At 45.4% G+C, this 24443-nt stretch overlaps 1 protein-coding gene across 3 annotated transcripts in view; it reads right to left on the reverse strand.

Moving 5' to 3' along the window:
- ZNF618 (zinc finger protein 618) overlaps positions 1 to 12503 on the reverse strand; it is a 93912-nt gene extending 81409 nt beyond the window's left edge. For all 3 annotated transcript variants that reach the window (XM_029062495.2, XM_029062494.2, XM_029062493.2), the window contains exon 1: positions 12459 to 12503. The gene's annotated coding sequence lies outside the window, so the exon portion shown is untranslated. The remainder of the gene's footprint in view (positions 1 to 12458) is intronic.
- Between the last annotated feature and the right edge of the window lie 11940 nt (positions 12504 to 24443).

Genomic DNA, 24443 nt, shown 5'->3' on the forward strand with positions numbered 1-24443 from the left:
ATAATAAAAATTGTGGTATGTGTTGAGGCTTACTATGTGCCAAGCCCTGCACTAATCCTGGGATGTTTACAAGATCATCAGCCTCGTTTAGACTGTGAGCCCGTTATTGGGCAGGGATTTTCTCTATCTGTTGCCGAATTGTACATTCCAAGCGCTTAGTACAGTGCTCTGCACATAGTAAGCGCTCAATAAGTACTATTGAATGAACAGAGCTCACAAAACAAGGGGTAGGGAGATCAAGTATTTAATCCCCATTTTCTGGATAGGAAACCAAGGCAAGCTAAGTGACTTTCGCAAGGTCGAACAGCAGGTAAATGGAAGAAGTAGGACTAGCACCCAGGTTCCCTGACTCACAAGCCCATGTTTTTTCTACTAAGTTATGCTGCTTCTAACAATCTGTTACCAGCTACAGTCCTCTAGACTTTGAGCTCATTGTGGGCAGGGAACATTTCTATTAACTCTGTTATATTGTACTCTACCAAGTTCTTAGTACAATGCTCTGTACACAGTAAGCTCTCAATAAACACGACTGATTACCACATGGTCAGCTCCAGAGGCCATCTGGCTCAAGGGGAAAATGGCTCACCAGGACCTCAAGGGTCCCATCCTTCTAAACCAGCCTCTGGAAGTTTGGAATGGCCCCAGGGTAATAATAACAATAATAATAATAATAATTACGCTATTTGTTAAGTTCTTACTATGTGCAAAGCACTGTTCTAAGCAGTGGGGTTGATATAAGGTAATCAGGTTGTCCCACATGAGACTCACTGTCTTAATCCCCATTTTACAGATGAGGTAACTGAGGCCCAGAGAAGTGAAGTGATTTGCCCGAAGTCACACAGATAAGTGGCAGAGCCAGGATTAGAACCCATGACCTCTGACTCCCAAGTCCAGGGTCTTTCCACTAAGCCATGCTGCTTCTCCAGCACCTAGTACAGTGTTCTGCACACAGTAAATGCTCAATAAATACCACTGACTGATTGACTGATTGATTGATTGCCACTGTTTCTGGGCTGGATGGTCTCTTGGTGACATCACTCCCCATTTCCACTTTACCAAAGTCTTGTTAGTAAGAGGTCTACAGGGTCCCATTACTGGAGTTATGAGATTCCCTGCCAGAAGCAAAGCCAATTCCGATTATGAGCTCATCATGAAAAGTCAGATTTCACATCCAAAGTGGATGCCACTGCAATTGCTAGAAAATGTGGTATAGGCAACACAAGGATGAAGGCTGTGAAATAGAGCCAAGGGAAGGATTGTCGTGAATGGACCAGAAAGAGGTGAAGGCAGGAAGAGATTCTGGGCCAAGCAATGATGTTTTCTGGCACTGAAGTGCAATTGGGAAAGGGCCATGAGAGAAAGATGCTTCCTGACTGTATTCTTCCTCAGCGATGAGGCCCCTCATGAGACCCTCTAGATTGTGAGTTCTTTATGGGCAGGGAACGCATCTGCTATTTCCGTTGTGTTGCATTCATTCATTAAATCATATGTATTGAGCGTTCTCTCATTGTGTTATGCTCTCCCAAGCGCTTAGTACAAGTGCTCTGCACACAACAAGCACTCAATAAATATCATTGATTGATGAGAACATATGCAATACCAGGTTTGTCTACAACAGTGGCACCAATACACTGGAAGGAACAGGGAGGATGTACATCTCACAAGTGTGGGGTCCACCCTCAACAGAGCTGTCATACCCCTTGACAAGTCTGTCATGGTCTACTGCCTGCTAGAATATAAGCTCCTTGAGGGCAGGGATCATGGCCATTAACTCTACTGTCCGCTCCCAAGCATTTAATGCAGTGCTCTGCACAGTATAAAAGTGCTCAATCTTATCTTATGCTGTCGAGTCATGTCCAACCCATAGCAACACCACAGACACATTTCTTCCATAGTGTCCCGCTCTCCATCTGCAATCGTTCTGGTAGTGTATCCATAGACTTTTCTTGGTTAAAAATATGGAAGTGGTTTACCATTGCCGCCTTCCGGGCAGTAAACTCGAGTCTCTGGCCTCAACTCTCTCCTATGTCACTGCTGCCCAGCATGGGTGAGTTCTGACTTGTAGCAGATTGCCTTCCACTCGCTAGCCCCTGGCCAAGCTAAGAATGAAATGGATATGCCTCTGCTCGACTCTCCCTCCTGTAGCTGAGATTGGTAGAGTACTGGAAACTCTACAGGTGTGCGAGGCAAGTACTCAATAAGCACTATTAATTAACTCAGTAGATACCCTGCTTGTGCCTTCTAGCTTCTCTAACCTTTCCTCTAGTAACCCATTCCAAACCTCTCATCAAAACTTTATCCACACCCCTCACAGAGTGCTCGTTTGTTTCAGACTTCTCAGTATCCTGTAGTAATGACTTCCACATGCTTCTCACCCGCTGGGGATGGACTCAATAATTCTGCTAGTGTTCAGTTTGGGATGTTTCCCACAACAGCATGCGCATGCTCGCATACACACACACATGCACATATGCCTCCGGCAGCAATGAATTGGGAAATTTTTGATCAATTTGCACACTTTCGAATTTGCACCATTTTCAAATGGTGTTTTAAAACTAGGCTCTCTCCGAAGCACGGTCTTTTTGAAGGGGATTTGCCCCTCGAGGATTAAGGTGACAACTGCTTATGGTGGCCAGGCCCAGGTGGATGGTTTGCCCAGAACAAATACCTAGGAATTAGCTTGGAATTCACACTACACAAACCACAGACTAGGAGGAAAAAAACCCAAACATTAATGGGGACAAACTAAAACACGCATGCTGCTGTGGTCCAGGCATGCCACGTCTCAGAGGGGGATCCTTGGTTCAGGTCCTGGTGTTGATTTTTCACAGTTTAATCTTTCTTTTTGGATTCAGTGCACCAGCCCGTTACCATCTTTAGTGTTCTGAACTGGTAGAATAAGAACCCAGCCACCCTCATAAGGATGATTCTATGAACTCCAAATGACAGCTGAAATTTCACAGGTCCCTATGAGATCAATACCAATTGTGGCATTTCTTAAGCACTTACTGGGTGCCAAGTATTGTACTAAGCAAGAGGGTAGATACAAGACAATCAGGTCAGACACGGTCCTCTGGTGAGAGAAGGCCGGCAGTTGTGAAATGAGCTTTTTAAAGTGAAGTTTTCTTTAAAGGAAGAAAATGAGTTGGAAATGAGGATAGCTGTCTGAAACTCCTTCCCACCTCGAATCTGCCAGACCACAGCTCCCCCCCATCTTCAAAGACTCTTCAGATGGCCTACAGGAAAGACCACAGGATGGGAAATCAGGATCCTGGGTCTCCAAGCTCTGCACACCATAGGCACTCAAGAAATACAACTGATGGACTCACTGACTGAAACTTGGCAAGAACTTCCAGTCAGCCTACCCCATCCTACTCTAGCTCCAGGGAGGCTAGTCTGGTGAACAGCTCTAAGGAAGCAAAATGCCAGTTTCCCTGAAGAGTGATTTCCATGTTCTGGTTGGGCCGCTGACCTCAAATTTTCTTCCACCCAAGTGTCTTGACATATTGTTGAGGGAGCAGAACCCAAAAGATGCCACTGGGGAACAGAAACTCTCAAAGTCCAACACTGGCCATTGTTAAACAACTCCTCACACACCTTCTTGTGATGCCTAGGGCTTCTGTAGCCCAGGCCAGTAACTGTTGCTATTTCCTCACTTCTGCATTCTCAATATATAACCCAAATATTGCTTTCCTCTGAATTCTTGCATTTAATTAGGCACCCTGATAATAATGGAGGTACAAAGTAGTTATGTCAGTTTGAATTAGAAGTACAGATACTTCTAACTACTCTTTTATATTTTTTAATACATCATTATTTTAATTATATCCATTTAAATGTATAGTTCTTGTATCTTCTCAGCACGAATCATTAGGTAGATTAGTGAAAAAGAAATCAGAATCTCTCTGCACACTGACATTCTATAATCTGTTCATTTTGCTTTCCGGTAAAGCACATTTCTTAAGAGAGAATTATAAAAGTGTGGCGTAAGATTGGCTACAAGTTCCCCCTTGAACCGGAATCTCCCCCGAGGTTAGTCAGTCAATCAGTCAATCATATTTACTGAGCACTTACTGTATGCAGAACACTGTATTAAGCACTTGGGAGAGTACAATATAACAAAAAACAGACACATTCCCTGGCCACAATGCACTTACAGTCAAGTGAAAGGACGCTGGGTGCCTGTCACTAAGCCTCAATCAGCTCTGTCGGGCAATGGGAGCATCGGGAAGAATCTGGGTTTGGACCAAACTCTCCAAGTCCAGCTTCCTCTCTCTTTCCTCCTCCAGCCCTCATTACACTGGGCCTGCCTTCCATATCCCATCTAGCACACAGATGGGGTGGAAATAGTCCAGGCTCTGGGGAGAACGGCAAATGCAAACTCAGAGACAATCTGGATCCCGGGTGGTCCCAACCTAGTTAAACCAACTGTAACTACATGGCATGACCAAGTGGAAACAGCACGGGACAAGGAATTAGGAAACCCAAGTTTGAGGCAATGCTCCAACACTTGCATGCTGTGTGACCTGTCACTGAAGAGGCAAGGCATGGAGGAAAGAACTTGGGCCTTGTAGCCAGAGGTCCTGGGTTCTAATTCCGGATCCAATACATGCCTGCTGTGTGAACTCAGGCAAGTCACTTAACTTCTCAGTGCCAAAGTTACCGCCTCTGTAAAATGGGAATTAAGAATGTGAGCCCCCTGTGGGATAGGGACTGTGTCCAACCCAATTTGCTGATATGTACCCCAGCACTTTGAACAGTTCCTGGCACATAGTAAGCGCTTAACAAATTTTACAATTATCATTATTATTATTATTCCCTGAGGCTCAGTAAATTCATCTGTAAAATGAGGATAAAATATCTGTTCTTCCCTCTTCGTCTGCGAGTGTGTGTGTGACAGGGAATGCAACCCATTTAATTATCTTGTATCTACCCCAAAACTTAACACAGTGCTTGGTACATAAGTGCTCAAATAAATGCCATAACTATTATTGCTATTATTATCTCGAGACTACCGTGGATGGGCTTTCCTCATGCAGCTGAAAGGGCCTTGTTCTTTTTGGCCAATAATAAAAAATCCAGGTGTCTGGGGAGAGGTGAGACAGGCTAGTAGGTGGGCAGATGTGAAAAAGATATGTGGGGATTTTGCAAGCTTCCTCAAAGCCTGGGTGGGGCTGAAGGGAGATATCTTTTTTTTTTAACTCTTTTTTGGTATTTGTTAAGCATTTATTGTGTGTCAGGCACTTTTCTAAGTGTTGGGGTTCATACAAGGTCATCTGTTTGGACACAGTCCCTGTCCCACCTAGGGCTCACAGTCTAAGAGGGGGAAGATTTAAACTTCATTTTGTATATGAGTGAACGAAGGCAAAGAGAAGTTAAGTGATTTGCCCAAGGTTATCCAGCAGACAAGGGGGCAGAGCCACAGTTAGAACCCAGGTCTCCCAGGCCCATGCTCTTTTCATCAGGCCATGTTGCATCTTGCCCTCTGAGCATCACTGACACGTCTGGCCATTGCTGCTCCCTGAGCAGCAGTTTCAGGGCTGCGTCCTCTCTCCTACTCAGTCTGAAAAGGGTGATAAAGGGTCTCAGGGCCTGAACCCTCACTCCCCACAGACATCTGAGAGGAGCAGCGCATGCCTAGTGAAAAGAGGATGACTTAATGTTGGTATTTGTTAAGCGCTTACTAAGTGCAGCGCACTGTTCTAAGCGCTGGGGTAGATACAGGGTAATCAGGTTGTCCCACGTGAGGGTCACTGTTAATCCCCATTTTCCAGATGAGGTAACTGAGGCACAGAGAAGTGAAGTGACTCGCCCACAGTCACACAGCTGACAAGGGGCAGTGCCGGGAGTCGAACCCATGACCTCTGACTCCCAAGCCCAGGCTCTTTCCACTGAGCCACGCTGCTTCTCTAGGAGTCAGAAACCTGAGTTCTGATTAGTTTTGTTCTGAATTTGCATGCTGAGCCCATGGCTGGGTCTGTTGGCCCTGTATTAGCCCTTTCAGTCACACAAGGACCCAGAATCTTAACTCCCTGCTCTGTGGCACCATCTCTGTCATAAAAGACTCCACTTGGGAGTCAGAGGTCATGGGTACTAATGCCAGCTCTGCCACTTATCAGCTGTGTAACTTTGGGCAAGTCACTTCACTTCTCTGTGCCTCAGTTACCTCAGCTGTAAAATGTGGATTAAGACTGTGAGCCCCACATGGGACAACCTGATTACCTTGCATCTACCCCAGCACTTAGAACATTGCTCGGCACATAGTAAGTACTTAACAAGTACCAGCATTATCATCAACCAGTAAAAGGGTAGAAATTATTCTCCCCTGCTTCAAACTTTTATTGAAGGCCCCCAAGAGGCCTTCCCTGACTAAAGCCCCCTTTCCCTTTCTTCAACTCCCCAATGAGTCATCCTGACTTGCTCCTTTTATTCATTTCCCCTCCCAGTCCCATAGCACTTATGTACATATCTGTAATTTATATTAATGGCCATCTTTCCTTCCAGAGTGTAAGCCTGTTGTGGGTAGGGAATGTGTCTGTTATACTGTACTATCTCAAGCGCTTAATACAGTGTTTTGCACACATTAAGTACTCAATAAATACAACTGACTGACTGACACACTTCTAACGATTCCACCAAACACAAAACTTTTCTCAGATTCCTCTTTCCTTAGGATAAAAAGCAATGCTCTAAGTAGCGGGCCTTGTTCTAAGTGCTTTATGGCTTCAGTTTATTCAGGGCACCTCATTTATTAAAACAAATTATATAATCAGAACTTGAAGGCCAAAATGGTAAGCTCCTTGAGGACCAGGACCTCTTGTACTGTACTCTTTCAGCATTTAGTACACACAGTCAGTGTTCAATAAATACCATTGATTGATTCATTAATTAAAAAAGAATGTGAGAGATAGTTCCAAATCAAGACAAACAATGAGACTACAGGAAAAACTGCATTTCAATGAATGGTGCATACATTTTCCCATCAGTTTCTCTGTTTTTCAGACCAATTAAAATAACTAGGGCATTTCTTTGGAAAATACTTTGCTTCCTATTGAAAAGGCAAATGGCACTTGCCATTTGGACTCTTGTAGCTACGGAGACCCCCAGTCATCAATTCTGGTGTTTCTCCCCATCTTTGTTCTCATGGTTTCCCCAGGGGAAGAGCTATTCTGCACTACCAGTTTTGCAGCTCCAAGAGTCAGTCACAGCTTCTGTCCCACATGTAGCTCAAAGCCTAAGAAGAAGGGACAAGAGGGGTTGAATCCTCACTTTACAGATGAGACAACTGAGGCCCAGAGAAGTGAAGTGATTGGGTTCTGGGCTTCATGTTCATTCATTCATTCATTCAATAGTATTTATTGAGAGCTTACTATGTGCAGAGCACTGGACTAAGCACTTGGAATGTTCAAATCCGTAACAGATAGAGACAGTCCCTGCCCTTTGCCGGGCTTACAGTCTAATTGGGGGAGAAAGACAGACAAGAACAATGGCAATAAATAGAATCAAGGGGAAGAACATCTCATTAAAACAATAGCAAATAAATAGAATCAAGGTGATGTACATCTCATTAACAAAATAAATAGGGTCATGAAGATATACACAGTTGAGCGGACGAGTACTGTGCTGAGGGGATGGGACGGGAGGGGGGAGAAGCAGAGGGAAAGGAAGGAGAGGAGGGTTTAGCTGTGGAGTGGTGAGGGGGGGTAGAGGGAGCAGAGGGAAAAGGGGAGCTCAGTCTGGGAAGGCCTCTTGGAGGAGGTGAGCTTAAGTAGGGTTTTGAAGAGGGGAAGAGAATTTGTTTGGTGGAGGTGAGGAGGGAGGGTGTTCCAGGATCGCGGGAGGATGTGGCCCAGTCGACGGCGGGATAGGCGAGAACGGGGGACAGTGAGGAGGTGGGCGGCAGAGGAGCGGAGCGTGCAGGGTGGGCAGTAGAAAGAGAGAAGGGAGGAGAGGTAGGAAGGGGTTAGGCAAACCTGGTTAGGCAATTCCTGACTTCTCATCCACTTTTCTATACTGTCTGTGGTCCAGGGGAAAGAGCCTGGATCTGAGAGTAAGAGGATCTGGTTTCTAACCCCAGTCCTGCCACTTGCCTGTTGAGTGATCTTGAGCAAGTCACTTCACTTTTCTGGGACTCAGTTTTCTCCTCTGTAAAATGAGGATTTAACCTCTGTTCTTTCCCATTCATTCATTCATTCATTCATATTTATTGAGCACTTACTGCATGCAAAGCACTGTACTAAGCACTTGGAAAGTACAAATTTGGCAACAAATAGAGACCCCTCTAACCCTGCAGAGGAAAAAGGTCCAGCTAATTTTTTTCCCCCAACTTGCACTTCCATGCAATGTGCATATTCATTCAATTATTCAGTAATTCATTATGGTATTAGTTATCCACTTACTAGGTGTCAAACACTGTTCTAAGTAATGGGGTAGATACAAGATATTCAGGTCCAACAGAGTCCCTATCCCTCATAGGGCTCACAGTCTATGCAGGAGAGAGAAAAGGCATTCAATTCCCATTTCACAGATGAGGAAACTGAGGGACAGAGAAGTGAAGTGATCTGCCCAAGGTCACAAAGCAGGCAAGTGGCAGGCCTGTGCTCTTTCCAATAGACTACGCCACTGTCTGCAATTACCCCAGGAAAATGTAAAGAAAGGTGTTTTGGAAAATTTGTATTACTAACATCAAAGACCCCCTCTAAGGGTCACATCTGGAGAGTTTCCAGTACTCTACCAGCCTCGACTATGGGAAGGAGAGTCAAGCACGGGCATATCCATTCCATTCCTAGCTTGGGCAGTGGCAAGTGAGTGAAAGACAATCTGCTACAAGTCAAAACTCACCTGTGCTGCGCAGCAGCAGCACAGGAGAGAGTCGAGGGTGGAGACTCAAGTTTACTGCGTGGAAGGAGGTAATGGTAAACTGCTTCCGTATTTTTACCACAGAAACCCTATGGATATACTACCAGAATGATCGCAGATGGAGGTTGGGTGTTCTGGGATAGATGTGTCCATGGCATCACTAAGGGTCAGAGATGACTCAACAGCATAAGACAAGATCATCAAAGAGCCAGCAAATAAAAACACCACCAGCTATAAGGAGCCCTTAGTCTGTGAGCTCCAGCAATCCATCAATCAATAAGTTAGCATTTATTGAGCACTTTATGTACTGTACTAAGTGCTTGGTAGAGTACAATATAGCCACGCGAGGGACAGGGACTGATTCTGATCCACTTATCCAAAATCTACTCCAGCACTTAGTACAGTACTTGGCATATCAAAAGCAGTTAACAAATATTATCATTAAGGAACTACAACTTTCTCTGTGACCATTTTAACAATTTTCACCCTTGTTTCCTTCCCTTTCTGTAGATACCTCTCTTTAACAATCCTCTAAATGATCTGCATTCCCATTTCTGTCATGTAGCGCTAATTTATTTTAATAAATATTCAAGTTGAGAAAATTAGATTAATAGATTAAAACTGTTAACCTATTACACAGCTTTAATAGTTAAGAAATTCAAAATAACCTACAGTGCATAAATACACCATTAGTTTAAAATAATTCTTTTGTACTTAATTTTCTTCAATGATCCATGTCAGTCAGCCACAATGCCACGCAACATTATGATACAGAAAGAACAAACTAGGATTTGGCTATTATGAGTTAATTTTCTAGTTAATTTTATAAGTTGAATAAAATAATGAAAAGCGATACCCATAGACAGTCTCAAATGACAAACTCCACAATTTGGTGAGTTGGAGTTCCGTGTTCAACTCGGTCTCATTTTTTCAAACTGTTTGGGAGAAGGGAGATCATCTGGAGAGTAGAACGGTTTTTCCCATTAACTGAGGTTGCTTTGAAAACAGTCGAGTCTAGCAGAAGGGTAAAGGGAGGGCCACTTGGGTGAGAGGCCCTCCCCAATTAAGTCCTCTTTCCCAGATGCCTTCTCTCTTCTGTATCACCTGTGCATCTGGATCTGTAACCCCTAAGCTCTGATATTCACCCCACCTTAAGCTCCGCAGCACTTAGGTACACATCTGTAATTTATTTATATTAACATCTGACTCTCCCCTTCTGGATGGTAAGCTCCTCATGGGCAGGAAACATCTCTACCAACTCTGTGACATTATATTCTCCCAAGCACTTAGTACAGTCCTCTGTACATATTAAGCGGTCAATCTTGTCTTGCCTTATGCTGTTGAGTCGTTTCTAACCCATAGCATCTCCATGGACACATCTCTCCCAGAACACCCCACCTCGATCTGCAATTGTTCTGCTACTGGATAACAATAATAATAATAATAATAATGATGATGATGATGGTATTTGTTAAGCACTTACTATGTGCTCGGCACTGTACTTAGCGCTGGGATGGATACAATGAACTCGGGTTGGACACAGTCCCTGTCCCTTGTGGGGCTCACAGTCTCAATTCCCATTTACCCGATGTGGGTCATGAGTTCCAGAGAAATGAAGTGACCTGCCCAAGGTCACTCAGCAAACAAGATCCGGGATTAGAACTCATAACCTTCTGACTTCCAAGTCCGTGCTCTTTCCACCACAATAGAGTTTACTTGGTAGAGATAAATAAGTGGTTTACTATTGCTTTCTTCCATACAGTAAATCTGAGTGTCCGCCCTCGACTCTCTCCCACGCCGCTGCTGCCCAGCACAGGTGAGTTTTGAGTTGTAGCGGATTGCCTTCCACTTGCTAGCCACTGCCCAAGCTAGGTATACTATACAAGGAAAAGGTATACTTCTGTTTGACTCTCCCTCCCACAGCTGAGACTAGTAGAGTATTGGAAACTCTCCTGGTGTAATCCTGAGAGGGATATGCGGTCAATAAATACAACTAATTAATTGATTTAACTTGGTTGCTTTCTCCAACGCATAGTTTGCTTGAGTGCCTGCCTTCCCTTGCTAGATTGGAAGCTCCACAGAGAAACTTACGAACAGTCTACTAACTCTATTATAAGTGCTCTGCACATGCTATGCACTCTGCAAATATGACGATTGATTGGTCTGGGAAGCTAATAGTTTTAGGGCTAGGGAGTAAAAAAAAATGTAGGGAGAGGGTAGAGGTCAGATTTGAAAGGCTCATTAATCCTCCTCTTGTTAAAATTCCTAGAAATGTATAGGTGAATAGATGCTGCTTTCTAGGTGAATTTGTAGCTGACAATGTGCTGGTTTTTTGGTAGTTTCTACTGCATAAACAAACAGGCAGCCTTGGGGAGAAGTTCAAATAATCTTCAGATGCAAAACGAGTTTCTCTAGTCCTGAAAATTACTGTGAGTTTCATGCCTATTAACAAGCCCCTTTTCTCCATCTCCCAGACCCAAACCATTTCTATCCACAGCTTTCACATAAGCGAACAAGCATCAGCTGTCCCAAAGTAAAAATTCTCCTGAAAATCCAAGAAAGTACTAATCGAAAAGAAGGGGAGAGAATCCACTGATGCACTTCTTTGAGGTAATGCACTTATTAATTTGCATGATGTGATTTTATTTATGTAAAGATGTGATTTAATTTGTGTATTTTCCCTACACAAATGTAATGGGGTCTACGTAGAGAGACTGTGTGTGCATAGCTTCCAACCTACACATGTGCATACATGCACGCATATCACTTTTTATTGCTAGCCAGAGGAAACCTTTAAGCCCTGTATCATCTAGCTACATCCAATCTGTGAGACACTAAACACAACATCTCTCACAAGTTTCCACAGAGTCAGCTTTTCCCCATTTCTTATTTTACCCGAAATTGCTCAAACTGCTCGACAAATGAGAAACCAACCACATGAAAATGTTGCCTTTTCACAGAAACATCAAACACCCTACCCTCTGCTTCCAGCAGCCTGGTAGGGTAGCTTTGGTTCTGGACCAGAGTCCTTGGGGCAGGGTGAAACAGCACACCAAGGCCAGAGGAAGATGGCTTGATGGCTGAAGGATTTATCTGACATCATCTCATCAGCCTGTGACCTGGGGCCTCAGCCATGTCATTCACAGAGAGATTCCTATCTAGACCCAAAGGCCAAGGTTGCCCTCTTCCACTCCTCTTGCTTTGCCATGCTCTTCACACTCTACTTTTCTTCCCACTCCTTCCCTCCCTAAATGTTTCCACTCTCCTGCTGTGATAGATTCCTTCCATTCTACACCCCTCCCCTGCCCCAAATCCCCAATGTCAGCATTTGGGGAGGGCTTGACCCTATCAGAAATGACCCAGGCACTGTCTTAACCTTGCATGATACAGAGACTGCCACTCCAGCTCCAATCCTGGGCTGGCACTGTCCTTCTAGTCTCACCACCCAGCCAACTGTATGCCCAACTCCTGCCCTCAGGAGGTAGATCAAGAAATGGCCCCAATTCCCCCAGAGAGGCACTTTCTCCTTCTTCAGTGCTTAAAGGTGATGGTAGGCCAGGCAGGGAATCAGAGAGCACCCAGAGTTTGGAGAAACATACCTGCCCAAGGAGCTTCTCTTCCCAGCAGCAGTAGCTCCTTCGGCCTGAAAGGCAAAAAAGAACACACCCATCACACACAGACCCAACAAAACCCAATGCTGACTTCCAGAGGGGCAGGGAGGCCATTCCACCAGGAGCCTCAGTGCAAGATGCCAGCTCGCTGTAGAGCTCTGGTAAAATTCATCTAGAAGGCAGACCCTCCATCTTTCCTTGCAGGATGCACCGAGGCTCCATCCTCCCCGCCGATCCCCATGCTGTGTTGCAGCGGCTTTGGGCACTTGACTTGCTCTCTCCACAGTGCTGCTTTTAAGTCCCTTCCAGGCACCCATCACTTTGCAAACCCCAAATGCAGGCAACTGCAGAGCCCGAGTAACCAGCTAAATCTGAGATTGAATTGCACCATTTTTATTTTCAGTTGGGATTTCCAATAAAACAGCAATAGCAGATTTATTCCTGCCAACCAGAGAAAAATCATATTATATTAAAATATTCCATCCTTCCAACTTAGGCATTCAGTTTATGGTCAGGTGAGGGATGGCTTTTTCTGTTTCACACTGCTAACTTGGGCAAAAATGCAAGGAAAGTTGGATTAGTACAATACCCCAGACTGAGCTTCCCCTTTTCCCTCTGCTCCCTCCGCTGTCCCTGTACCCTCCCTTCACTTCCCCTCAGCTAAGGCCCCTTTTCCCCCCCTTTCCCTCTGCTCCTCCTCTTCTCCCTTCCCCTCAGCACTGTACTCGTCTGCTCAACTGTATATATTATTACCCTATTTATTTTGTTAATGAGATGTACATCACCTTGATTCTATTTATTGGTACTGTTTTAATGAGATGTACATCCCCTTGACTCTATTGCTATTGTTTTTGTCTGTCTCCCCCGATTAGACTGTAAGCCCATCAATGGGCAGGGACTGTCTCTATATGTTGCCGATTTGTACATTCCAAGCGCTTAGTACAGTGCTCTGCACATAGTAAGTGCTCAATAAATACTATTGAATGAATGAATGAATGAATGCTGACCACCAGGCCTATTCTCTGCCTGGCCAGGAGGACTCATTGCCTGACTCAGGAAGCTGCAAACAGTTGTATTTTACTCTCCCAAGCACTTAGTACAGAGCTCTGCACACAGTAAGCGCTCAATAAATATAAATGACTGACTGACTCGTCCTCCACAGACCTATTCTCTCTGGAGACTATGAAGGTGAATAAAGGTGATGGGTGAAAAGCACTTGGAAAATGGCCAAGAAATACTGCAGTCTGAGCTTTTCGGCAATATGGATTCCTTAGGATAATAATGTTGGTATTTGTTAAGTACTTAGTATGTGCAGAGCACTGTTCTAAGCGCTGGGGTAGATACAGGGTAATTAGGGTGTCCCCCGTGGGGCTCACAGTTAATCCCCATTTTACAGATGAGGTAACTGAGGCCCAGAGAAGTTAAGTGACTTGCCCACAGTCACACAGCTGACAAGTGGCAGATCCGGGATTTGAACCCATGACCTCTGACTCCCAAGCCCAGACTCTTTCCACTGAGCCACGCTGCTTCAGACTGGTCTGTTCCCATCCCTACCGCCCAGTCATAGCAAAGTAGAGAAGCAGCGTGGCTCATTGGAAAGAGCACGGGCTTTGGAGTCAGGGCTCATGAGTTCGAATCCCAGCTCTGCCACTTGTCAGCTGTGTGACTGTGGGCAAGTCACTTAACTTCTCTGTGCCTCAGTTCCCTCATCTGTAAAATGGGGATTAAGACTGTGAGCCCCACGTGGGACAACCTGATTCCCCTGTGTCTACCCCAGCGCTTAGAACAGTGCTCGGCACATAGTAAGCGCTTAACAAATACCAACATTATTATTGGGCTGGCATCCTCCCCATTCTGCTAGCTTGGGAGCCCATCTAAACTGACAGACAGTACCAGCCTCCAGGCTGCCACAGTTATCACGGCCTCCCCAACAACCAATCCCTCTGCCTCCTTGTCAGGCAGGGGGCCCCAAACTGGGTTTCCAAAGACTTTGGGCAAAGTGAAACGGTGTCAGTGACGTCAAGAATGACCAACCCATCAGCCATTTCTTCTCAATGCCCTCCCCTACAGCAGCTTGGGAAGGTGATATGCTAGTCCCAGTGTACGAGTGTCTTCTGGCTCGTTCTCAGATATCACCGCCAATATAGGTTTCAGTTTGCCCTCTGGCCCACAGGGGTTCCCTGCCTTCATGGCTTTCATGAGAATGATGTGCAACAGCAGCCTTGTGATGGCACATCATACAGGGAACATATTAATCCCACACCAGAAGAGACACAGCTCTCACTGATGACATTTGTGAGCAGAAATAAAGGCCCCATTGTAACACCTGGCCCCATGGTTGTCGTTTGGGGAATTTCACAAGTTTTCACTGTATCATGGCCTCTTGGAAATCCAGTTCCTCATTAGAGTAGGTCAGGCAATGGCATTGTGGCCTAAAAGAAAGGGCCTGGGACTGTGAGTCAGACAACCTGGGTTCTAATCCTGTCTCCACCCCTTGCCTGCTGAGGAACTTTGGGCAAGTCAATTTACTTTTCTATGCTTCAGCTTCTTCATTTGTACAATGGGATTCAATACCTCTTCTCCCTCCTACTAAGACTGTGAGCCTCATGTGTGAGAGGGGCTGTGTCTGCCCTGCTTATACCCAGCCAAGCACATAATAATAATGATGATGATAGTATTTGTTAAGTGTTTATTATGTGCCAAGCACTGTACTAAGCACTGAAATAGATACAAGATCACCAGGTTCCATATGGAGCTCCCAGCCTAAGTAGAAGGGAGAAGAGGTACTAAATCCCCATTTTGCAGATGAGGGAATTGAAGCACAGAAAAGATAAGTCACTTGCCCCAGGTCACACAGCAGCTAAGTGGGTGAGCTGGGATTAGATCCCAGGTCCTCTGGCTCCCAGATCCATGCTTTTTCCACTAAATCACGTTGCTTCTCTTAGTAGACTACTTGGCTCATATAAAGCACTTAACCAAAATGATAAAAGTAATGATAAAAACAATAATAATAAAAAACTATGATTAGGATAAACCTTTATCTCACACTTCCTGGGTGCACAGCATTGTTAATGGGTGGGAGAAGAAGTGGCAGTGTCTGTTTTTGTATTATACTCTCCCAAGTGTTTAGTAAAGTGCTTTGCACATAGTAAGCACTCCATAAATATGACTGAATGAATGAATGACCTTAGAGTTTATGATCTAAGCCTCTCAGCTTACAACTTAAAGGACAGTTTGCGTTCTTATGGCTCTCTTCCTAGGATGAAGCAAGTACAGCTCCTCAGACAAGAGGCTCATTCTACATTGTCAATCAATTAATCAATGTCAACTGTTGAGCATTTACTGTGTGCAGAGCACTGTCTTTGAAAAAATCTTACACTGAGAAGCAACGTGACCTAGAGGGAAGACCAGAGGCCTGGGAGTCAGAGGACCTGGGTTCTAATCCTGACTCAACCACCTACCTACTGTGTAACCTTGGGCAAGTCACAACTTCCTGTACTTTTGTTTCTTCATCTGTACAATGGGGATTAACAATCTGTTCTGCCATCTCCTTAGACTGTGAGCCCCATGTGGGATTGAGACTATGTCTGGCCTGATTATCTTATATCTTCCTTAATGCTTAGTAAAGTTCTTGACATACAGTAAGCACTGAGCAAAGACCCCTGCTATTATTGTCTTGTCACTTTTATGATCAGTACTGGTGTTCTTCACTAGTGCCAATGCTGGTGTTTCAGAAGTAATTTGCCAGTGCTATCCACAGACCTGCAGAAAGATATGACTCAGACGCCTCAAAGTGGCAGGATGAGGTAAACCACAGGTCATAAAATATGTGTGGTCTGACAGAACCAACCCCAAAAGTGTGGAGAAGCACACATGGCTTCTCTGACTGGGGAACCACTGGCTCCCATAATCCCCAGGGGTTGAAGATGGGTGTTGAGATTTCAGTGGTTCTCTGAGGCAGGTTTGAGACCACACCACCACCTGCTCTCCCACCCCCACCAAGCCAATAAGAAACCAGAGCCAGAGAAGGCCCCAATCTCCAGACACCATTCTTCCACTGCCTCCAGGATCATGATACCCATTGCTGCGGCACCAGTCAATCAGTCAATTGCATTTATTGAGCATTTACTGTGTGCAGAGCACTAATAGTAAGTACTTGGGAGAGTACAATAACACAATAAACAGACACATTCCCTCCCACAAGGGGATTTTACACTCTTGAGGAGAACCAACACAGCCCTCTGCCTGTACTCTAGTGCCCCACAAATGGGGGCACAAAGCCTTATTAAAATCACATCTCCTCCAAGAGGTCTTCCTCAATTAAGCCCTCATTTATTCATTCATTCAATTGTATTTATTAAGCACTTACTGTGTGCAGAGCACTGTAGTAAGCGCTTGGAAAAGAACAATATAACAATAAACAGTGATAATCCCTGCCCACAGTGAGCTCACAGTCTAGAGAGACATCAATGCAAATAAATAAATTTACATATATATATATATATATATATATATATATATAAACATTTCCCAACTTTGGCTTCATTGACTCTGTCCTCTCCTGAGTCTCCTCTTATCTCTCTGGCTGTTCATTTCAGTCTCCTTCGTGGGCTCCTCCTCTCCCTCCCACCCCCTAGCTATGGGGGTCCATCAAGGTTCAGTTCTTGGTCCCCTTCAATTCTCCATCTACACTCATTCCCTTGGAGAACTCATTTGCTCCCATGACTTCAATTTCCATCTCGGTGCAGATGATACCCAATTCTACATCTCCTTCCCTGATCTCTCTCCCTCTCTCCAGGCTCACATCTCCTCCTGCCTTCAAGACATCTCTACTAGGATGTCCTCCTAGTAGATATATAGCATATATATATGCTGTGGGTCTGGGGGCAGGAAAAGAGCAAAGGGAGGAAGTTAGGGCGATGCAGAAGGGGGTGGGAGATGAGGAAAAGTGAGACAAAGTCTGGGGAGGCCTCTTGGAGGAGATGTGCCTTCAATAAGGCTTTGAATGGGGGAGAATAAATGTCTGGTGGATTTGAGGAGGGAGGATGTTCCAAACCAGAGGCAGGACATGGGCCAGGGGTTGGCAGCAGGACAGGCGAGATCGGGTCACAGTGAGAAGGGTAGCACCAGAGAAGCGAAATATGTGGGGCTGATTTGCAGACGGAGAGAAGTGAGGTGAGGTTGGAGGGGGCAAGGTGAAGGACTGCTTTAAAAGCCAATGATGAGGAGTTTTTGTTTGATATGGAGGTGGATAGGCAACCACTGGAGATTTTTGAGGAAAAGGGTGACATGTCCTGAACATTTTTGTAGAAAGATGATCTGTGCAGCAACATGAATTACGTATTTGTTGGCGCTTACTATGTGCAGAGCACTGTTCTAAGCGCTAGGGTAGATACAGGGTAATCAGGTTGTCCCAAGGTGAGGCTCACAGTCTTAATCCCCATTTTGCAGATGAGGTAACTGAGGCACAGAGAAGTTAAGTGACTTGCCCACAGTCACACAGCTGCCAAGTGGCAGCATGGACTGGAGGGGAGAGAGACGGGAGGTAGGGAGGTCATCAAGGAGGATGATGCAGTATACTAGGTGGAGAGGAACGGACAGGTTTTAGCGATGTTAAGAAATTGAGACCAAAAGTATTTGGTGACGGATTGACTATGTGGGTTGAATGAGAGAGAGGAGTCAAGTATAACACCAAGGTTTTGAGCTTGTGAAATGGGAAGGATGTGTGTCCCATCTACACTGACGGAAAAGGCAAAGGGTGGATAGGGCTTGGGTGGAAAGATAAGGCATTCTGTTTTGGACATGTTGAGTTTAAGATGACGGGAGGACATCCTAGTAGAGATGTCTTGAAGGCAGGAGGAGATGTGAGCCTGGAGAGAGGGAGAGAGATCAGGGAAGGAGATGTAGAATTAGGAATCATCTGCACAGAGATGGAAATTGAAGACATGGGAGCAAATGAGTGCTCCAAGGGAATGAGTGTAGATGGAGAATAGAAGGGGACCAAGAACTGAACCTTGATGGACCCCCATAGCTAGGGGGTGGGAGGGAGAGGAGGAGCCCACAAAGGAGACTGAAATGAACAGCCAGAGAGATAAGAGGAGAATCAGGAGAGGACAGAGTCAATGAAGCCAAAGTTGGGAAATGTTTCCAGGAGAAGAGGGTAGTCCACAGTGTCGATGGCAGCTGAGAGGTCGAGGAGGATTAGGATGGAGTAGAAGTCGTTGGATTTGGCAAGAAGGAGATCATTGATGACCTGTTAAAGGGTGGTTTCTATGGAATGAAGGGATAGAAGCCAGTTTGGAGGGGGTCCATGAGAGAACTGGAGGAGAGGAATTTGAGACAGTGGTGTAGACGACTTACTCAAGGAGTTTGGAGAGGAATGATAGGAAGGAGATGGGACAATAACTGGAGGGAGATGTGTGGTCAAGGAAAGAGGGCAACATGGGCATGTTTGAAGGCAGTGGGGAAGAAACCACTTGAGAGTGAACGGCTGAAGACAGCTGTTAAGAAGGGAAAGAGGCAGGGGGCCAGAGTTTTTATAAGGAGTTAAGGAATGGGGTCTGGTGTGCAGGTGGAGGGGTGGCATTTGAGAGGAGGCAGAAGATCTTCTCATGAGATACTGCTGGGAAGTATGGGAAAGTTGAAGAGGGGGCCTGAAGGGGGAAGGACTTAGGAGGGGCAGGGGAAATTTTAGGGAGCTCACACCTGATGCTGTCAATTTTCTTAATAAAGTAGATGGCCAGGTCACTGGGGACAAGGGATGGGGGAGGTGGGGAGAGAGGGGGCCTGAGGAGGGAGTAAAATGTCTGGAATAACTGGCAATTGTCAATGGGCATGGGTGTCAATAATGAAAGAGAAATAGTTTTGCCAAGCAGAGGAGAGGGGCAGAGTTAAAGCGAGCAAGGATAAACTTGAAGGGGACAAAGTCAGCCGGGCGTGGGTCTGCACTTGGATTTGTTCCTTTTATTCACTCCACTTTCAGCACCACAGCACATAGAGAAGCAGCATGGCTCAGTGGAAAGAGTACGGTCTTTGGAGCCAGAGGTCATGGGTTTGAATCCCGGCTCGGCCACTTGTCAGCTGTGTGACTGTGGGCAAATCACTTCACTTCTCGGTGCCTCAGTTACCTCATCTGTAAAATGGGGATGAAGACTGTGAGCCCCACGTGGGACAACCTGATTCCCCTGTGTCTACCCCAGCGCTTAGAACAGTGCTCGGCACATAGTAAGCGCTTAACAAATACCAACATTATTATTATTATTATTATTTTTACATATCCATAATTTATGGATTTTAAAGTCTGCGTCCCCTTATAGACTGTAAGCTCCTTGTGGGCAGGGAACATGTCTACCAACTCTGCTATACTGTACTCTCCCAAGTGCTTAATACAATGCCCTGCCCAGTGTAAGTGTTCAATAAATACCAATGATTGACTGACACAACACTACCTACTTGGGTAGGGGGAGGGCTCTCTCACAATCAGTCATCGGTATTTACTGAGCACTGTACTAAATGCTTGGGAAAATCCAATACAGCAGGTAAACAAGGTCTCTACCCACTCTGCCCATGGACTGCTAGCACTATGGGGAAATTACCACCCCTGCCCCCCACACCCACTGAATGCCTCTAGCCCATGGAGATGGTGGGGCAGGTCTTCTCCTACCCAGCCATTTCTTAATGAGCACTGCCAGCAGAGGCTTCGTGGCTGTAGCTCTCCTTCTAACCAGCAGGGGGCGATTCTCCCATACCCCACTCTTGGAGATTGGCCGGTCCTTAGAGCTCTGCCACGTTCCTGTTATCGGTTTTCTTGGAAAGGCAATATTATTCCAAACCCAGAAATTTTATTTCTGAATTTGTGCAAATGTAAGTTGTAAGACATTAGCCGCATTTCACATTTTGTGCAAATGGCAGAAACAGGCAATTCATGTGCTGCAGGACGGGGGCCAGCCAACGATTTCGATAAAATAAACCCTTTTTTAATTTAAATGCTAATGCACTGAATTAAAATTTAATAACTGAGGAAATTGAAAAGCCGAGCAGGAATATTGGAAATAAATCCAAGCAGAAACAGCTGAAATTAAAAATTCTAGGGAGTGGGAGGATAGCAGCTAAGCTGTCTTATATGATTACATTTTTTTTTCAGAATGTAGAAAAAAAAAAACCCTATCTCCCGCTGGCTGTAGGGCAGTAAATCCACGGTGCAGTGATTTATTGCTCAATTTTCCTCAGGGAAAAAGGCTTTCTTTCATGCTGAAATATTTCATAAATTTCAAGCCAGCATAAATTCTTAATTTAAAAGTTATGGAGGTCACATTTAGTGCACTGGTGCAATTCCAAAATCTTAAAGGAATAGCAACCTCACAAAAAAAATCACAATTTTTTTATTTATTTTTTTATTCATGAGATGAAATTTTGTTATTGAAGATTTCTCTCAGATAGCTGCAACTGAGGTACACATGGGACCGGGGGTGTTGGGAAGCCTGCTGCAAGAGATGAAGAGATAAAGATTTAATTCAATTACAAAAAGGCATATCTTTTTTTAGCCACTAGAGGAATTTCTGGTAAAAATTTCCTCCCTCCGTTTCTTGGGAAAAGGCAGAAGGGAGGAGCTACCAAGGTAATTGCTTCTGTTAGATTTCCAATCTTTGCAAGCACTGATATGTTCATTTGTTATACAGCTGTTATGCAGTAGAAAGGATGTCAGGACGCTCACAATTCCAAGCAATCAATCAAAAATTAATGATTTGCCGTGCTTATACACTGTAGAAAAAAAACCCCACATTTTTGGGGCTGGCAACCAGTAGGTTGTCCTGCACTTCAGTCACAAGAAAAATCAGGTCCATGTAGAAAAGGAACTCAAATGCACAGCTAGACCAGGGACTCTGCAACCACGTCAAAATTTCGCAGTGATGCGGGGGGAAGGAGCAGAATGCGGACTAAAGCATTTTCTTTGGGGTCGCTGTCAGCTTGACGCTTGGATCTCAGGAGAGGAAGGACAGAGTATGGAGGCGAACTGGATGGATGTCACTGTGTCAGTTGCACCTGGAGATTTCTCCATGCTGTGACACTCTGAAGGTCCCCCTTGCCTCTGAGAACTGATTTCATCTTTGGGATGAATGCCCCACTGAAATAAAAACAGTCTGGGGAAACACAATGCATCTGCCTCTTTCCTCTGCCCCTGGTCTGTGTACTGATGTGCGAATTTACAGGAGAAAGTCCATTAGCCAAGATAATTCAGGGAAATTTTAGGTAGCCAAATAAAATAGGGCAATCGCTCCAAGTCAGTTATACCTCACTGACCTCCCTGCCTCCAGTCTCTCGCCACTCCAGTCCATACTTCACTCTGCTGCCCCGGTCATTTTCCTACTGAAACACTCAGTCCAAATCTCCCTACTCCTCAAAAGCCTCCAATGGTTGCCCATCCTCTGCATCAAGCAGTAATCACTTATCATCAGCTTTAAGGCAATCATTCCGCTCTCCCCCTTCCAATTTGCTTTACTGATCTATTACAACCCAACGTGCACACCTTGTTCCCCTAATGCCAACCTACTCATTGTATCTTGATCTCATCTATCTTGCCACCAAGACCTTGCCCATATCCTCCCTCTGGCCTGGAACTCCCCTCTTCACAGCCAACAGACCTCTAATCTCCCCACCTTCAAAGCCATCCTAAAATCACATCTCCTTCAAGAGACCTTCCCCAACTAAGCCCTCATTTGTTCTACTTCCTCCTCTGCATCACTGATACACTTGAATTTGTAGTCTTCAAGCACTTGATATTCACCTCACCCTCATCCCCACAATTATTACTACATACTTGTAATTTATGTCAGTGACTGTCTTCCCTTCTGGAATGTAAGCTTCTTGTGGGCAGGGATCATCTCTACTAATTCTATAATATTGTACTCGCGCAAGCACTTTGTAGAGTTCTCAGCAGAGAGTGAACACACGATGAATACCATTGATTGGCTGACATTGAATAATTGAGGGATTTTTGGTTCAGCTCTAATTATCCAAATAAGACCCAGTTCAGTCCCAAGAAGACTCCAGAAAAGAGAGAAGATAATCAGCTTTCTCTTGTGGGTCTGTCTGAGTGCATTGTGGAAGGTGCAGGTAGGTGTTCATGGTTTCCACAAAACCAAATGCAAGCCCTACTGGTGACCATCTTTAGGCCTTCCTGAGTGTGTGTGTGTGTGTGTGTGTGTGTGTGTACACGCACTACCACAGGCTACCCAGTGCTCCACAGAGTTTGACACTAGGCACCGTCAGTAAGAAACAAGGCAGAGGAAAGCATGTAGTGGGTTAAGAGCCCCAAGGACCTTTTATAGGATAACTAAGCTACTCAGCAGAGCTTATGGCAAAAGTTCATGCCTCCCAGTGGCTACTTTTCTGACTCTCCCTCTTCTAAGGTCGTTTCTGGGTGCAATGCATTCCCAAATCCTGCCTAGGCCCTGCAGTGCACCCTTGCAGAGAACTTCCCATTCCCCTTGTATTCCAGAACACTGCTTGCCTTCTTAGTTCCTAGGAGGGTGGACTGGCTGGTAAAGCCTGCCTGTGGCCTCGCCCACCACAGAGGCTACTGGCCACGCTGGATCATTCAGGCAATTAAAACTGAATCAAAAAACTCTCAAACCAATCAAATTTCTTAACTAATTGCATATGAAGTCATTACATCCATTCATTCATTCAATCATAATCATTGAGCCCTTACTGTGTGTACAGTACTGTACTAAGCACCTGGGGGAGTACAATATAACAATAGAAACAGACACATTCCCTGCTCACAATGAGCTTACAGTCTAGGGGGGAGACAGACATAAATATAAATAAATTATAGATATGTGCATAAGTGCTGTGGGACTGGGTGGGGGATGAAAAAGGGGAGCAAGTCAGGGCAATGCAGTAGGGAGTGGGAGTAGAGGAAAGGAGGGCTTTGTCAGGGAAGGTCTCTTGAAGGAAATGAAACTTCTATGTTGGATTTGAGAAGGGAGGAGTTTCCAGGTCAGAAGAAGGATGTAGGTGAGGAGTTGGCAGTGAGATAGATGAGGCCAAGATAGAGTGGGAAGGTTAGCATTAGTGCGGCAAAGTGTATGGGCTGGGTTGTAGTATTAGAGTAATGAGGTGAGGTAGGAGGGGGCAAGGTGATTGAGTACTTTGAAGCCAATGGTGAGGAATTTTTTGTTCGATGCAGAAATGGATGGGAAATGACTGGAGTTTCTTGAGAAATGGGGAAACTGTCCTGAACTACATAACACAGTATACCCAGTACAGCAACAAGCAGCATCTCATGCATCCTGGTATCTACAAAGGTCATCGGTGGTCAGCCAAGCCCGGCCTTCAGTAGGTTGAACCAGCAGGCAGAGCTCCCCAGATTCTGAGCTGGCTTCTTGTGTACGTTACATACCACTACATTCTGGATGATGTTGAGTCCTTCTACAGAGTCAATCACTATGAGGTGATTGGCAGGGTTGTGTTGATACAGGGGGTCCCGGGGGTGAAGTTCAGGGACCCTGTGCTAAGAGCCCTCTCTTCCCAAACCAAGCACCCTCAATGCTGTCCCCAGCAGCACAAGCCTCCCTTAAGAGCCTCCCTCTAGCGTGGCTGGATGGATCAGGCTTCCCTCCAGTCACTCCCCCTCTGGAGGCAGAACTCCCTCTCCTCCCTGAAGCTCTGGCCTGTTGCCAAGGACAATCCTGGCAAGTGACTGGGCCAGAGGCTATGGGTGTAGGGAAGAGAGCAGGGTGGGGTGATAGGAGGATGAGAGCACAGGAAGCAGGCGGGCTAGGGTGTTGGAAAGAGAAGGATGATATCTTTAGGGAAGGAGGCAGGAGACCCCTCAGGCCAGCAGTATCCATCTAACCTGAGGGACTGGGGGGGGTGGGGGGAGAGGGTGGCACACCTAACCAGGGTCTCGATACCCATCTATGGCAGCTGCTTCTGCTCTCTGTCTCCATGGCACTGTGGCCTTCAGCA

This window comes from Ornithorhynchus anatinus, chromosome 4 (genome assembly GCF_004115215.2).
Source record: "Ornithorhynchus anatinus isolate Pmale09 chromosome 4, mOrnAna1.pri.v4, whole genome shotgun sequence".
Lineage (NCBI taxonomy): Eukaryota > Metazoa > Chordata > Mammalia > Monotremata > Ornithorhynchidae > Ornithorhynchus > Ornithorhynchus anatinus.